The 16811-nt window shown below is 45.8% G+C and overlaps 2 long non-coding RNA genes across 3 annotated transcripts in view; one reads left to right on the top strand and one right to left on the bottom strand.

The window, feature by feature from the left end:
* Nucleotides 1-16811, bottom strand: part of LOC116184343 (uncharacterized) — a 73266-nt gene continuing 56455 nt past the window's right edge. For both annotated transcript variants that reach the window (XR_004149108.3, XR_004149109.3), the window contains 2 exons: nt 15449-15657; nt 1-13821 (listed from right to left, as the gene is read on the bottom strand). This is a non-coding gene — a long non-coding RNA (uncharacterized LOC116184343). The remainder of the gene's footprint in view (nt 13822-15448; nt 15658-16811) is intronic.
* LOC146765740 (uncharacterized) overlaps nt 13815-16811 on the top strand; it is a 16191-nt gene continuing 13194 nt past the window's right edge. The window contains exons 1-2 of the long non-coding RNA XR_014949697.1: nt 13815-15415; nt 15521-15687. This is a non-coding gene — a long non-coding RNA (uncharacterized LOC146765740). The remainder of the gene's footprint in view (nt 15416-15520; nt 15688-16811) is intronic.

A 16811-nucleotide genomic window follows, 5' to 3' on the forward strand; every position in this document is an offset into this window, starting at 1 on the left:
AACCCCAATGTGCTGGAAGTTGGTACACAGCAGCAATTAACATATTTTGCTTTCTGATTTTTGCCAACTTAAAAAAAAGTTTTGGATGATGGGCAGGCTTGGAATTTATGCAGGGGCTATAAAAGTATTCGGGACTTGTACACAGAGGGATAAAACTCTGCAAGGAATGGGTCCAGACTTGGTGAATAACCACTTCAAAGTGAATATTAGGAATAAGCAAAGGGAGTGGAAGGAATGGAAAAAAGGATTAATCAAAGAAAACTACGTCTTAGAAGTTAGGAAGTGTAGGCATAAAGGGAAACATGCCAGAAGTAAAGCTAAGGTAAATCTAGCAAAAGAAATTAAAGCAAATAGCAAAATGTTCTTCAGGCATACATAGCAGGGGAGGAAGGAGAGGACGGGGAGAGGTGGTGAAAAGGGGGGGAGGCAGGACACAAATGAATGTGTAATATGTAGTGGAAATGTACACAGAGGAAATGAATGTATGGAGACAGAAATTACCTCATGCAAGTGGAACAAATCATCAAGATCATAATGCGACAATGATTTGGGCTAAATGATCGTTACAGACACCTTTCAGCTGGAATATTCTCATTTCTGACTCAGACATCCAAGAGCACTTTATATCTGCTTGTGTAACAGCATCCTTGCATGAGCAATACAACACAGTTTGAGAAAAGGAAAAATTCTTCCAGCTTTTAAAAAGAGGAAAAATCATTGAGGTCTGATCCAAATAAAATACAAGACTTTGGGATAAATTTAGCAAGAAAGAATAATAGCAGACATGATGGCAGAGAGAACTGGGCTAAAAGGCAACATGGGTTTATTTACTGAAGGTGGACAGTGCTGGACTAACCTGATGACTCTTGAAGGTATTTGGTTTTCATAACAGATAAGAGCTGGTAGTTCTATTCTGCCTGGTAGTGAATAAATATAGGCTGGAAATGAGAAGAATATGTTCAGCCATCAGAGGAATTGGGTCCTGGTGTGTCCTCCCTGCAGGCATGGCAAGGGCAAACAACCACATTAGAATGTTGCACTCAATCTGATCATAAAAACCCCAGACCATGTTTTCCCCTCCTAAGACAGCACACATCCCATAATACATCCTCCTCAGTGCGTCCTGGCAATGTTCAGGGCTGTTGCATGCCTGTGCCTAAGCCCACTGCCCTAGGTTTGGAGGCTGTGTCTTGCTTTGCCCTTTCATCTGCTTTTGAACGCCTGCTCTCTGTGCTGCTCCCAGTGAGGCAGGAGACAGCAGTGCTGCCTGCGCTGGCACATTCCTGCACCCACCTCCTCCCACAGCCAGGGCCTGCTGGGGAACTTTCCAGTTACTGCTGTGGCATTTGGATCTGGCTTCTGGTGGAAAAAACCACTCCATATTCAGAAGAACATTCTATTTCGAGGTGAATAGATAAGCATACTTTTTTAAAAAAAAAAAAATATCAGAGGCATATTTCAAACTCCAGCTTTTAAACTGAAAACTCCTTTGCTTGTGCTTAGAAATTCCTTCATTGTGCTCCTATCCTTGTATCACTGTTTGGGCACCCAGGCCATGGGAAGGGCAAGCAGACCTTATGCTCCAGTGATCAGATAAAGGTCAATCCCCACCGTGTTTTATCTTGTGTAATTGAGTAGATACACGGAGGAGGTGAAATATTGCACTCTTTTGAAGTCTGAGCAATCAGCTTGTGCCAAATTCAGGATTAATGGACCGTGAAGTGCATTTTGCCCTGAAAAATCCCACCATCCTTTTGCAGATGGAACACTTCTCTGCCAGAGAAGTTATTCTGTAGGAAAGTTTCTGGAGAAAAAAACCAGCAAAGTGTCTGGGTTACCTCTGTCATTGCTGGAGGTGCATTCTCTGCACGGGAATTGAGGGGCTCCTGGGAAAATTGATCATACTCTTGCCTAAATTTTGCTGCAGAAGGATTTCAGGTTTTAGGGCTGTCAAACTCACAGGGTCCTGAGCAGGTTAATCACTGAGCCAGGTTTGTTTGTCCAGGGAACTGGAGCTTCCTGAGGTTTGCAGTGGGTGTGATTCTGACAGCATCTCTGTAGATGGTGCTGCAAGGCAGGGAGATGGGAACAAGGACTGCCTGTGCTGCTTTTAAAATTCAGTCCCTTGGTTTCTCAACCAGCTCTTGGTATTCCAGCTTCCTTACAAGAAAATGAGACATAGTTGCCCATAATATCTTCATTTTGATGAGCTATAATCTGAATGCACCTATTGGAAACATAAACAGAGGAGAGCTGTTATTTTCTCTGGGTTCAAACAGCTGACATTCTGTAACTGCCTGGAAGACTGCTGTTGAGCAAACTGGCTTTTCATCTAACTGTAACAGCATTTTAACAGCAGATTGTGGAATCCAGAGAATTCCAGAAAAACATCTAAAAAAGAATAATAATTTTGTCATTAGAGACACTAAATAATGGATGTTTAAATAATAAAGAAATTCACATCTCTAAAGGGACTCTGTCCTTTTTTGCTCAATGTCAAGTGTTGAGTTCAGCTGTTCTTCTGCACACTGAAAAATGGTAGAATGGATCCTGCAAATGTGTCTGTACTCCTCCCCTGCTACTGAAATGCAATCAATCCAGGTGGAATCAGGTCTTACTTTAAGCTGGGTAGTCAGTGAAGACTGATGTGTCTGCTTGGAGGGCTGGGAGGAATTTTTTAATCAAAATTCAGCTGCATGAATTTGGTGTTTACAGGCAGACATACTTCACATACATAATTACACAGGCAACCTTGTTCAAAGGCAGATGTGAGAGGCACAGTCTGTGAGTTTGTACCCCAGTCTCGTGACAGGCTAATAATGCCTGTGGTACTTAAACAATGGAACAACTCTGTCATCTAATATTGTGCAAAATTCCTTCCCTCAGCTGGGCACTATATTAAATCTTCTGTGTCACCATGGTGTAGGTCACCTCTGCAGCAAAGATAAAAGGTTGCTCATTGTAGACATTTATATCTCTGCTTACCCTAAATCTCTCTCCAGTAGTCATGTGAGGATATGCTGGTTTTAAATTGAGCTATCAAATATAAAAATGTGTTGGTGGTCTCTTCCTTGTAAGGTGTATATAATTTTAGATCCAGGTGGGACTCCTAGCATCACAGATGTGGTTTTTAGCTGAGCAAAAGCTATGGGGCTGGAGGCATGGCAGTAATTAGATGTTGATGTGCAGAGATAGTGTGAATTCAAGATGTTCTGTCCCTTAAATGTTTGCTACTGACCATAGTGAGGATGCTACCCTACAATTTATCTACCACAGTGCACTCTGTGAGTGCCTCCCTCGTGCTTCAGTGCAAGTCAGTCAGTTCAGTCACTGACAGAGCAGCTTTCCCCGAGAGGACAAACCACCACAGGCAACACAGCAGACATTCAAGGGTCAAACAGTACCCTGCCTGCAGTAAGAGAGAAGAGAAATGTGTTGTTTGCATCCTGGGGCAGACTCCCACATTACTTCCAGTACATCTAAACATGAACAAAATGTAGTCAAAATAAGTAGACAAGAGAAATATTATTATTCCCTTTTTAGAGATGAGGCGCCAAGGCAAGAGGAGATTCAGTGAACAGTTCTCCTGCAGATATGTGTAATGTAAGAGTTGGCAATAAAACAGAGGATTCCTCGTTACTGCCATTTTACAGATGGAAAAACTAAGTCACAGAACAACAGTGGCTTGCTCAAGGTCGTACAGGGTATTTGTAGCAAACCCAGAACCTGAATCTGGAGCTGCTGGATCCTGGTCAGCATTTTTCCTAAGGGAATCATGGATAAAGGGATTAATGTCAATATTTTCCCTCAAAGCAGCAAAATTTCAGTAAGAGAAGACTCTTCCAGAAAAATATGCCTCTTCTTGTCTTAGAAAAAGAAGCTTAGACTCCAGTAACCCCAGCAACTCATACCTATGTTCTTGTTATCCTAATTAGTGGCAATGTTCCACTTCCAGAAGGTTTTATCTCTTAAAATTATGTGTTTTTTTGTTTTGTTTTTTTTTTTTTAACTAAAAAAATTAGAGAAGGCAATTCAGAAAAATGTATTACAGCAGATCATGGTCTGACATTCATTCCTGCAATAACAACTGTTATCAAAGATCTTTTCCATAAACGTAGGAAACAAGTCAGGCTAATAAAGACATGAATAGATTTTTGCACATTACAATGTTAAAATAATCAATGAAACAGCGAAAAAAATAAAGTCAGAAAGTCTGCCTAATGACTGTTATCTTACACAGAAGTAGTCTGGTTCTGCTTTATAATGATAGCATTTGGCCATAAATCACTCTGAAAAGAGGGAATTTCAATGCCAGTTGGGAGCAGCAGAGGGCACGTAAGAGTGGGGTCCTGCTTAACAAATCTTCACTTTTTTTGGCCTAGATCTTCCTGTAGGGTGAGGAACTGTACATCCTGATTTTCTTAATGAGCTGGTGCCCAGTTATTGCCAAGTGGGTGTCCTGTGGTGAAGAAATCTTAGATTTCCAGGCTGGTTTTCTGTCACTTAGAACCATGCCTGCAGCTGCTGTGTTATGCCAAGACTCTGCTGTACATGGTGTTTATTGCTATTCTCAGAGGTGCTTGGAAATAGGAAATGATAGAACCTGAGATAAGTACAGAGGTGATGTAAGAGATGATGTGCAAGGAAGGAAACTGGACCAAGCAAAAAAAAAGTTTATTAGACCAAGGGGAGCAGGGCAGGGAGTGGGGCAAGAGTGGCTGCTGAGAATGGCCATGGGGAGATGATGAAATCCCCTTTCTGCCATAAATAACATCACAGTGGAGAAAAAGACCAAAAAACCCAGAGCAGACCATACATCTGAAATCAAAACAGAGGGATTGCAAGGAACATCAGAGCAGCAGCTCCAAGAAATGAACTGTTTTTATTTCTTTCTATTTTCTCCCTGTTGCCCAGATAAAAGAATGGCAGCCTTCACTATCTGAGAACTTCCACTCCCCAGAGCCTCATGGGAACATATCCTGTGGTCCCTAGTTTGAAGAAACTGAGGCAAGGGATTGTGGTGCCGATTTGACAGTGTCCTGGTTTCAGCTGGAAGAAGATTATTTTTTTCTGCCTAGTAGCTGGTACGGTGCTGTGTTTTGGATTTGGGATGAGAATAATGTTGATGTTTTAGTTGTTTCTGGTCAGTGGCCAAGGACTTTTCATCCTCTCATGCTGCCCTGCTAGCAAGAAGGCTGGAGGGGGCACAAGAAACTGGGACAACTGATCCCACAGACCAAAAGGATATTCCAGACCATGTGGCAGCATGCTGGACAAAAAAAGGGGAGGAGTTAGCCAGGGGGTGGTGAGTGCTGCTTGGGGAGTGACTGGACATTGCTCAGTGAGGGGTAAGCAATTGCTCTGTGCATCACTTGTTTTGTGTATTCTTTTATCATCATTATTAATATTATTTTCCTTCCTTTTCTGTCCTAGTAAACTGTCTTGGTCTCAACCCATGGGTTTTTTCCAATCATCTTCTCCATCCCACTGTGGGTGATTGAGTGAGGGCTGGGTGGTGTTTTGCTGCCTGCTGGGTTGAAACACAATAATTGGTTTTTCTCCAAGCTACCCTCGTTTCATCCCTCTGGAGTCATGGATGCCTGATGTTGGATGGCTCACGCAGCTCAGACTCCTCTAGCTCACCTCCCACTGATGTCCCCTCAGCTGTTGTTGGTGGCTCCAGCTGCTCTGCAGTGACAGTGAATACCTCCTTCAATGACCCGTGCCCTGAACTCCCCAGTCGTCCCCATTGCTGGGAGAGGATCAGGATGTGAATGATGTCAGGGTGTGGGCGATGTCAGCAGTGGGCAGAGCAGGCAGAGGTTATTTTGACCTCTCAGCCCCTTGCTGCTGTGTGTAGGCTGATCTGGGAGGCTCTGTGCCCTCCAGGGTGTGTGCCCCCATCTCTGTGCTGTGCTGCCCTTGTATCCCTGCTGGGAAAGGTAGTCCAGGGCCTGTTGGCTGTGCTTTTCAGGGGTGGCCACGTCTTCCCATACTTGGAGTACATCCACCATTGACCACAGAGGGTTCAGGGTTCTTGAAACCTCAGGGTTTCCTGCTCAGTTGCAGGAAAAACCAAACACCTGTGGCTGAATTGTTGCTCCCAAGGGAGGGGATCCAATCTGTGCCAGTTACTCTGACACAGCCACCTCATTTTCCTTGCCTAGGAATGTTCACCCTGGCTTCTCTCCACCGTGTCCCTCTTAAAATCCATAGAGGAGGCTGTCAGAATCACTCAGCAGCAGGAAACACTGGGCACAAGGCCCGTGGAACCTGGGATCTGCCTGAATCTGCTGTTCTTGGTGCTTCAGTGTCCCAGCTCACAGCAGTGGCTTTCCCCACCACTGAGAGCATGTGAGAGCCCAGGAGCTGTTCCATAGCAGGGGCCAAGGAAAAGGTCCCAGTGCTGCCCTCACTTCCCTGCAGCAGAGCTGTGGAAGGTGTTGGGCTGGGAGAAGTTAGCGAGACATAATTTGGCTCCGCATGTTTTCTTGAGGTATTCTGTCTAAGTAGGCTCAGCAGCTTTGCCTATCCCCATCTCAGTTTCCTAACCAAAGATGAGGTGCGAGGAGCTGAACCACATTCCCTGGGAAGAGCTGATAGAGCCTCCCCCGCTTCTCCCCCTCCTCTGGTGCTTCAAACCAAAACAGCTGGAAACTTCTTGTGGCTGGAGATGTGCTGAGTGGCCTGGCTGGAGTTCAGGGAGAGGTAAAGCAATCCCACCCACCAGTAGCAAGGGCTCTGTGCCACCACCAGCCCTTGCATGCCCTAAATCCTGGCTTCCTGGTAATGGCTATCTCCATAAATACCAGCCATCCTGCAAGAGAAGGGACTTGCATCGCTGGGCTGTGTTTTATCGTGTGAAATATGAGGTGTGACACAACACATGGGCATGAGGCGAAGCAGTTGTGTGCTGATGTGGTGACACACTTGAGGCAAAACTGGAAAATTTGATCCCTTCCTGCCCGTGGTCTCGCAGGCGCTGTGGTGAGGCCTGACTGGCTTTGCTCGGGATGTCGAGGGAAAATGGACCCGGGGCCAGCACCAGCTGCAGTTCACGAACTCAGACGTGTCAGGCTGGCAAGGGCCCGCCAGGCCGATGGGTTTGCTGGGCTTGGGCCCTGCACAGCTCACAGCTGGGTTAGCCAGGCTGAGCACAGCCCAGCCAGGTCTGTCCTTGCTGAAGCTCAGGGGAGGTGAAGAACGCTGAGCTGGTCTTGGCACTGTTCTATCAGAGACGACTTTGGCCCGTTAGTCTGGCTCCAGATCCAGCTCAGATCTCCCTGCTGCACCAGTTACCCTGTTCTCCTCCCTGTGGGACCAGGATTAATTCCTATTGAATTGAAAACAACAGAGCTGCTGAAGAACAGAAGAGCAACAGTTGTGTTTGATTCTCCTGAGCATGTTGTCTAAGAGTGACAAGGACCTGTGAACACATTTCTGTCCTCCCTGCATTTGCTTCTTCACTTTTCTCTCCCTTTTTTCTGTTTCTGGATAACTTTTCTCCCATTTTAAACATGATGGCAGCTGTGTTACAGAGATCAAACCCCTGGACAAGGAGGATTTTCCCTTTCCTGCAGCACAGTTGTTAGTATCTTCCTGTTTTCATGATCCAGGGATAGAACGATGCTGTCCATTAATGATCAGGAAACCGTATCACTGCGGTCAGGGCAGTTGTAGAACCAGAACTGCATATCTAATCTTCATGTGGTCTGACAGCAGACCAAACACAGGGGGGTGACAGCAGGCATAAAATGCTGAGGGATGACAGGAGGAATCTCCACAGTGAGATACCTCCTGCAGCTCCAAGCAGTCCTGCAGATTCATCTCCCTCTAAGTGCCGCTCCTGAGAGTGTTCCAGGCAATTATCTTGGAGTTCCCATGTGGATTTTGTAAACCCAGTGTCAAAACCAGCCCAAGAAAGCCACACAATAGATGCTAATTTCTGTCAGCTCTAGCACAGCACTTGCACAGGGAAATGAGGGCCAGTGGTGCTCCCTTGGGTGAATGTGTACATATACACTCATCCAGAAGGGTTTCTGGCTTTTTATGTAATACAAGTGTCTTGAAATAGATCTGTTTGCTCAGAAGAGCAAAGGATTAATGAATAATGTGCAATTAAAGCCTGTACAGGAGGTAGCAAGTAAGAACAGCTTCAGCTTTGCTCCCTTCCCAGGATTTGTTTCATGTGCACATGGAGGAGTTCTTGTTCAAACTAATACCACTCTTTCTATTCCTTGGGACAGATTTCTGGTGTTGACTGAAGAGAGAACAAACCCCAGGTTGTGTGGAGCTTGTTTTTCCAGGTTGGGTTATTGCCCAAATGGTGAGCACATGGACATGGACTTTGTTTCTGTTTTGCTGCTGGAAAAACCTGGGCACAGGGTTTTCCATGCACAGAGCAATGGAGAAGCAGATCTTTGGCTGAGAGTGACACAAATAACACTTGAGTCTGAGCCCTCACCAGCAGATCAAGACCTCCATATCACTAGAAAAATGTGCTGAAGTATTCACTGCACATACTGTTCTCTCTCAAAGGAACAGAAGTGTGCACATCATTAAAAGGAAATATTTTATGCTGATCATTCCCACATGCCCGCTCTGTATCTATCGGGGTTCTTAAGCAGCACCCATTCTGCACATAATGTCATGCATTTACGTCTCACAAAGAAGATCAGACCACCTCAGGCTAAGGAATTGTGTTCTGGGTCCTGATAAAACCATTTTATGGAGATGAATAACTTGTGTGGTTTCATGCTTCCTTTCCCTGAAATGCCATTAGATGAACATCAAGTGCTTTTGTATTTATTTGAGGGAATTTCCTTTTAGACTCTGCAGGCAGAGAAAAAAAATGGGCATTGGAAGGGAGCTGGGACTGAATTATGCCTCTGACTGGCAGTGCCTCAGTGAGAGCCCAGGAGCTCGGCTTGCTGCCTCATTTATATCCATCAGAGGTGCCATGAGCTGCAGACTGGGATAAGTTACCTCGTCTGAAGGACTGAAATACCACATCAAAGCACCATGTGGATCAAAGGTGAAAGCAACAGGCATTCCCATCTGGCTCATCTTTCAGACCTTTCTCTCTCTTTGGTTTCCACTTTGGATCTGATAATGCCTGAACGCAGCCTTTCATGCGCCTCCGCTCCTCGGGGCACGGGTGGCATGGAGCGTGTATTTCCTTGTCAGCAGGCTCTGTGGGGCTTGGGGTTCCAAGGCTTAGTTAGCTCTCAGGCATCACTGATGGGAAAGATTTATCATTTTGAACAAGGCAGAAAAGATTGATGGAGTCAGAGCAGCAGAGCAGAGCGCTCCTGCCCCAGATACACAGTGGGGTGCAGGTCTACAGAGAGCAGCTCGATGGTGAGGCACCAAAATTCATCTGCAGCACGTGCCCTCCCAGGGAATCAACCCCATCATTTAAAACTTTATAAGAAGAGACACTAAAGCATCCTTGAGCCTTGGAGGGGACACACTCAAACTCACAGGGTAAAACTGAGAAGGCCATGTCCACTGACACTCAGGTCCCAGTGGCACTTGGAAGCACCATGAAAATGTTTATGCTAAATGAAGTAAATGTAGTAAATTGCTTCAGAAACTCAGAAATGAGCTTTTCACTCCACTGCTCTGTGATTTGTGTCACAGGAGGCAGATGAAGCTGTGTTGCTCAGTCCCTATGAAAATCTGGATGTTAACTCTTCCATACTGTAGGTTTATCCTGTAGTGTTTCTTGTCAGTGGGAATCAGAATCAGCACAGCATGAAGGAAAGGCCTCATGACCCGAAAAAAAATCTCTATTCTGACATTTTCCATCATTCAGACCCTTTCAATCATGTCACCAAACTCTTACTGAGTCCCTAGTGGCTGTCTCTGGGTGAAAGTCTCTTTGATAGATGTTCTCAGCTGTGTATTCCTGCTGCAGTTTGGTGTCAGAATCAATAGATGAGCTTAAGTGGGATTTGTGGAGATGCCTCCTGGATTCAGAGCTCAGTGCTACTGTGTAGGGCCTGAGCAAGTAGCTTTTGAATTCTAGACCCTCCTATATCTGTGGGTTCATGTAAAATGAAATATCACATTATGTTAAAGCTGAGTTGGATTCCTACATGTCAGGGTTGATCCCCAAGGTTTATAAAGCTGTTCAGACTGGCAGCAAGATGAACAAGGCAATTGTATGGTTCTTTCCCCTGCTCCAATCTGCAAAAGGAAAACATTGTGACTCACCAGCCAGAGAAGTTGTACTTTCTTCAGCAGGAAGCTTTGCAGATTCTCTGCTCCCAGATCTTGTTACACTCTTCCATCCCACTACTCTGGAAAAACTCCCACGGAAAGACAGGCAGATATTTTAATCAAGAAATGGCCCTTATTTCCATTAGCAACAGCTGTTTTTCTTTTAATTCAATTCTCCATTCTGCAGTCTGTTTATGAAAGCTGCCATTAATTACATTTTTCATCAGTCAATGTTCAGAGATGGCTAATGGCCCAGCACACCTAATTAGTCCTTCATGTATGATAATGTTTCATCAAGTCTATAGTTAGTGTGCAGGGCAGATATGCACTGTGCAGTGGGGCTGGCAGTGGGGCTGCCCAGGCTCTCCGGGCTGGGACGGATCCAGTTACAGCCGCGTTCCTGCTGCTGCCAGCGTGGGGAGCTGGGGCTGCGATGGCAGCGACTGCCAGCAGTGCTTCCAATGTCACTCTGAGCATGCCAGCTTCAGGGTGAAGAATTCAAGCTGCCTTTGGAAGCTCTTTGAAGACAAGGAGTGCAAAGACTGGAATGACACTTACCTTTGAGTTTTTTAACTAGTGATGCACTCGGTAAGTGTTAGTGATGGCTGAATTTGCTGTGTTAGAGTGCCTTCCTTTAGCTTTTTCTGTGCAGAAGCCTTCTGGTCATCCTTGACTAGGTATTCCCAGTTGATCCATCTGTCTTAAGCCACAAAGCTGGCTCTTTGTGATGCCTTCTTTAATGTCACTGTGGCATGACTTAAACTTACTTACCCAGTGGTGCAACTGGGTTTAGACAGGCCTTTGGTTAGGTGTAGCCAAAGGTTTGACACAACTGTCCAGAAACTATGGGCATGAAAACAACTCATCTTTGTTCAACAAGGTGCAGGAGTAGGTTTAATGAATTCCTCAGATACCTTAATCCAGCTGGAGCTGGAGTCTGAACATCACACTCAGCTGGAACTTTGCCTTTATTTTGAAGGTGTTTGCAGCTGCAAAGAATAGCAGTAGTTATTGGCAGGTAGCCTCAGGTAAGAAACATTTCAAATCCTCTGGTACAGAGGTAGTTTTTGAAAACTATCCCCACCTGTCACAATCGTGTATTGCAATGTCACCAGCGTGTGTGCAGAGCTGTCTCTGTTCCCTCGCCCAGGCTGTCACCTGCAGAGTTCAGGGCATTGTGGAAAATTGCACAGACTGAGTAGGGACATGTTTTGTTTATCTTGGTGCGAAAGTGGCAAATGACCGGAGAAGGATTTGCAGTACTGTATTGCATAAGGCAGTCACTCACCTTCAGCCCTTCCTGTGCCTGAGGCAGTCTGGACCCACGATCCCTCTTTGCTTTCTTCATTTGCCATTGCTGTGAGCCCCATAGGAGGCTGCAGGAAAGGCAAACTGATGCAGCAGGATTTGCTGTATGTAATAATAACAGTGTTCAGCAGTGAGACCACCTCGCTGTGTCTGAGGAATGAGAGATGCTCCAGTATTCCACCTGATGCTGCAGGTACTCCTCTGTCCTGTAGAATCACATCAGGCTTATGCAGAGGTTCTCTGGTGAGTGTTCAATTGGCCAATTTCTGACTGTGTGACCTCACTAAATTAAAGCCTTTTGACTGTTGGAGGAATGAATCTGCCATGCTGCTAAACAGACAGAAGCTTTTTCACAAGACATCTGCTTCCAAAGCAAATGAAATCTGCTTTGATTTTCATGGCCTGTTGAGGGATGACAGCAGCACTGCAAGGAATCATCCAGGATTGGCTCAGAAACAGTTTAAAGGAGAATATAAGAGCAGCTCAGGTGCTGGTATTTGAGAGGAGAAAGAAAATGCAAGTGACCTGTTAAAAAATATGTCCTACTCACAAAGCCTCCCGGTCTCATGCTGCAAAGGGGTATAATTGCAGACAGAATGGGTTTAGACACAGAATAACTCTGCATTTAGTATTACTCTGACCTAACAGGGTTTTTTGGCAGGGGAGGAAGGCAAGTGTCCTACTGCTGTTCCTTGTTCAGTCGCCTCTTTGCTGGCTGTTTGATCACCTCAACTTTGAGCTCCTCTGAAGTGTCTCAGCTGGAAAGTGCTGGATTTATGGGGCTCTTGCAATGGTGATATAAGAAATGTTCTCGCAGGGTGTTATGGTCCTGCTGTCAAGTCCTTCACTGGAATCCCAGAGTAACTCCAGTGCAGCTGATGGGTTACTGTCATGTAAGTGAAGGCAGCATTCATCTCCTGGACATCACCTTCTGGCCTCTTCTGTTGGCAAATGAACCTGATGTAATATTGCAAAAACACATCCTTTGAGTGAAAGTGATAAGAAAGACAAATGTTTGACTTTAGCCAGGGAATTTAAAACTCAGAGTCCTTTGAAGATTGCTGAGTTCTGCGCTGTGTTAGTCGTCCATATCTATCTAAGAAAACACTCATTTCATCACAACTGGTGACATAAATTCAGACTTGTGAGCAAATGGCTAGGTTGAGTTAAATCACCTCTCTATCTGCTAATGGCATTTTTGCTTTTGCTTCATGATGAAGGTTATCTCCCTGTTTGGAAATTATAACCTACAACTGTTAGACAGCATTATCTGCAGACTTGGGTGAGATAATTTGTATGAAAAATCCAGGGAATCTGGGGCTTATTGGCTTCCATTCACATGAAATAGAAACTCTTCAGGTCTCCGGCTGCCCTCACATATTCCTGCTGCTATACAGTGGGGAAGGAATAGCAGCTGGCAGATGATGGATAGCAATGCTGCAGCCCAAACTAAGGTTAGCAGTGACATCACTGATAGAAAGGGAAGCAGCTTGAGCTGTTTATAAAACTCCAGTTGGGAAGTTTGCCCCAGACTGCATTAGCCTCTGTTCGCTGCCTACTCTGCTTTTCCCCACTCAAATTCCAAGCTCCTTCAAGGGAAACAAACATCTGCAGAGACACAATGTTAATTGTTCTGCTTAGGGCTGCTGTTTACATTTTTGGTGCGAGCAAGTCAAAGCATGTCAAGGCTATCCTGATGGCTAAAACAAGCCAGAAATCTTGTTCCGGCTGAAATAACATGGGGCTGGATTCTGATCTCGCCTACCAAACCTTTTGGGATTGGCCACAGAGGGTGGAAATCAGAACCTGTGCAAATCAGAGGGTGCAGAAAAAAAAGCAGCAGAGAGGCTGGTAAGAGGGGGAATGTGCTGGAGCCACCAGGGAAGCATCACAAGGTTAATGCAGTTTTCCATTATCTGAAAACAGGGATTACTCTGCATTTGTAAGCTTAAAATTGCCATCTTCCCTGGGTTCTGCTCCCACCACAGTCCAGCCTAATGGCTCCTTATCAGGGATGATGAATCGCTCTTGAGCCTCCACTTTGGGTCCCTAATTTCCACTTTCCTTGCATCTGCTTAAAGTCCTTTTTAATTTTAACACATACAGCAGCCGCTGAGCCAAGCGTGGCCCTGGTGCTCACAGTCATCCTGGTAATTACCGTGCTCACCAGGTCCCTTTAGGATGCAATTTCAATGGGGTGTGACTTTCACAATATTTTTTTTCTTGTTGTTGCTTGAGCCACTCCAGGAAGGAACTGTTAAACACGAGTCTCAGCAGGATCCATCATGACTGAGGACAGAACAGAATGTAATGAAACAGGGTGAATACGTGTCTCACTGAGCAGGATATGTTCTCTTATTTATATGGCTGATAAAGCTTTGGCTGAGGTTCAAAAAGGTGTTCAGCTTTCATCTCTCTGTCTTCCTTCCTCCACTCCCCTAAATATTAATGCTGCATGCATGCCTACCATATTCATGGCTACTTTAATTGTTTACAGTTTTTTTTAATAAAGGTTTTGACCCTTTGCCTGTGCAGTTGCACAAGCCCTTCTCTGTCCTCAGACCTGTGCTCCCTCCATGGCAGTTTGTCCCTGGCAGGGGCAGCTCTGTGAGAATGTAACATGGCAAAGAAAAGGCAGCAGGATTGGGAAGTGGCAGCTGGCAGTGGGAGGAAGGTTTTGTGGGGTTGGGGTGTGCCTGTTGAACCCCGAGTTCCTCAGTAAGCATTGTTTAACAGCTGGGTTCCCAGGTCAGGAGGAGGTGATAGGGCATCCAGTGATTGTCTGTCCACATGGATATCTATGCCAGGAGCAGTGGAAGGATGTGTAGTTCCTGCAATGCTGACTGTTTGTCACCAAGTGCTCCCTTCATGGGATCTCATACCTCAAGACACATTTCACAAAAATTGCAGAAGCTGGGAGTAAATCAATCACACTGCTCTGCTTTGATCCTGTGCTCTGCTCTTTCTATATCAGCCAACATATAGATCACGAAATTCTCCTTTATCACCTTTTTGGCTATGTTTGCAGTGCAAAATTATGGTACTTGAATTAGGGCCTGTGTTTATGAAAAGAGACAGGAATGACTGATATTTATGTGAGCATGAATTAAACCAGTATTTTTAATTCTATGGCAATTAATTAAATCAGGGAAGTGACAAATAAGAGCATAGACATCCAATTAGGGGCTGTTGCACAGGCATATGGAGAAAATAAAGAATTTTTTCTGATATAATGTGATTTAGATCATGCCCTTAAGAAGGAATAGACTTTCTTCTCCAAATAATTATTCATGCAATTCCTATCAGAACAGGAATTTACTACAGTGTCTCTGGCCAGCCTGTCCTCTCCATCTGAAGAGGCTTGGGTTCCTGTCCTCCCTGAAAAGACTGGATTTATAAAACACACTAGCAAAAAGCTGTGCATGAAAAACTGTTACAACATTCCCAGTCGGTAGCTGGGAAGGAGTTTGTAAGTGATGCAATTTAATGTTTATTTTCCCTCAGAGTTAAACACTTTTCAGATCATCCCCAATGTGCAGGGAATGAGCTGGCTGGTGATCTGACCCTGCTTCTGCAAGGGACCAGGCAGCGCTGAGAGTCTGTGAGCAGCCTCTGCTGCCGTTCCCGCTGCTCAGCTCAGAAAGCGCTCGGGTTATTTCGCTCTCCCTTAGCTCATCTCACACCGGGCGGGCTGTGAAGGGCTCCAGAAGGCGCTGCAGGGGCAGCGGGCAGGGATGCTGTCGGGGCAGAGGCGGGTGAGCGGGGCCCGGGGGGAGCGGAGCGGCGGCTGCCGGCGAGCCGCTGGCACGGCCCCGGCGGCCGGGCAGGGCTCCGCATCCCCGCCTGCCCCGGGCAGCCCCGGAGCGCCGGCTGTGCCCGCAAAGTATGCAGCAAAATAAAAGGAAACCGTGCTTACGTTTGGGTTTTCGTGGCTGGCTTTTTATGGATGGATTTTTACATCTCTCTTTCTTTTTCTTGGTCATGAAAGCAGTCGGGCTGCCCAGCAAATCCAGATCTGAATTCCTGAACTTGGGAGGCGTTTTGTGCAGGCTAACGTCTACCAGCCTGAGATCAAGTCAAGCATCATGCACCGGTGATCTTCATTTTCCAGGCTTGTAATTCTGGCTTTACAGGAATGAAGGACAAAGACACTGAGTAAGTAAAAGAAATAGTGTGGGGCAAAATCCATATGGAATGGACACATTGGTTGAAACATCCCATTTCCTGAAAAATTGATTTTGAGGTATCTGTCAAAGCAATCCCTGTATTTATGATTATTATATCACATGGCCTTGGCATGGATTTTGGGTTTTTCAAGAGGACCACCCAGAAGTGGGCCAGGTTTGGTTATTGGATTTACTAAACAGGACAAGAAGCACAGAGCTCTTGCCTGCTGTTCAAAAATAATATCGCAAGGGAAGCAAACCACAGGGAGACCACAGGGAGGTGAAGCCCATTTTCCACTTGCTGAGGGAACTGCCCTTGCTTGCTGCAGAATGCAGTCTCCATATGCTGGGAATGATTCCCAAAAGTACTCCATCCTTGCTGGCTCTGCTTCCTTTCAGAAGCTGCATCCACTGGGATGTAGGGTGAGGAAGTGGCTCTGAACAGGATACTCTGGGGTGTTTTCTCTGTGCAGTGAGGTGGAGAGAACAGCCTGTAAGAGAAAACACCAAATGGTGTTGGAGTAGAACAGAGAAAGCCTGTTTCTCCCTGTCAGTGGTTCTCAAGTTATGGATCCTGGATCACCTGATGGCCAGAGAGAGCTTTCTGGGCACAGCGCACAGCAGAAAGGGCTGCTCCTGTGCCAGACATGCCTCAGGGCTCATTTTGTTCTTGGTGCCCTGCTCTCTTCCTGCCTCAGCCAGAAGGATGGGGAGGAGGAAGACCATGTGCTGATGGACAGAAGGGAGAGAATTTTCCCCTCCCTAAGAAGCCATTGAAATGGAACACAAAACCAGGGAGGAAAAGGATAGGTGACCTGCAGGGACTGGGAATTTAGGATAGCTGTGGAAGCCAGGCTTCTTGTTGTCTGCAGGAAGAAATATTGACAGAAGGATAAGAGGCGGTGAAATAAATATGACAGATTGTTTCAGAAAGAGACAACTCAGAGTTCTGAGGCATTTGAATCTGAAAAGAGAGGCATGGAGCTGTGCCTTGTAACCTAAGCACAAACCACACCAGGATTTCCAAGCAGTAGTGGCTAAGCTGTGGCACACAGGTGGATGAGCTGTGTTGCTGGAATGAACCCCAAGGGATCTGGAGGGACCAGTGGGATC

This window comes from Lonchura striata, chromosome 20 (assembly GCF_050655825.1).
Source record: "Lonchura striata isolate lonStrDom1 chromosome 20, ASM5065582v1, whole genome shotgun sequence".
Lineage (NCBI taxonomy): Eukaryota > Metazoa > Chordata > Aves > Passeriformes > Estrildidae > Lonchura > Lonchura striata.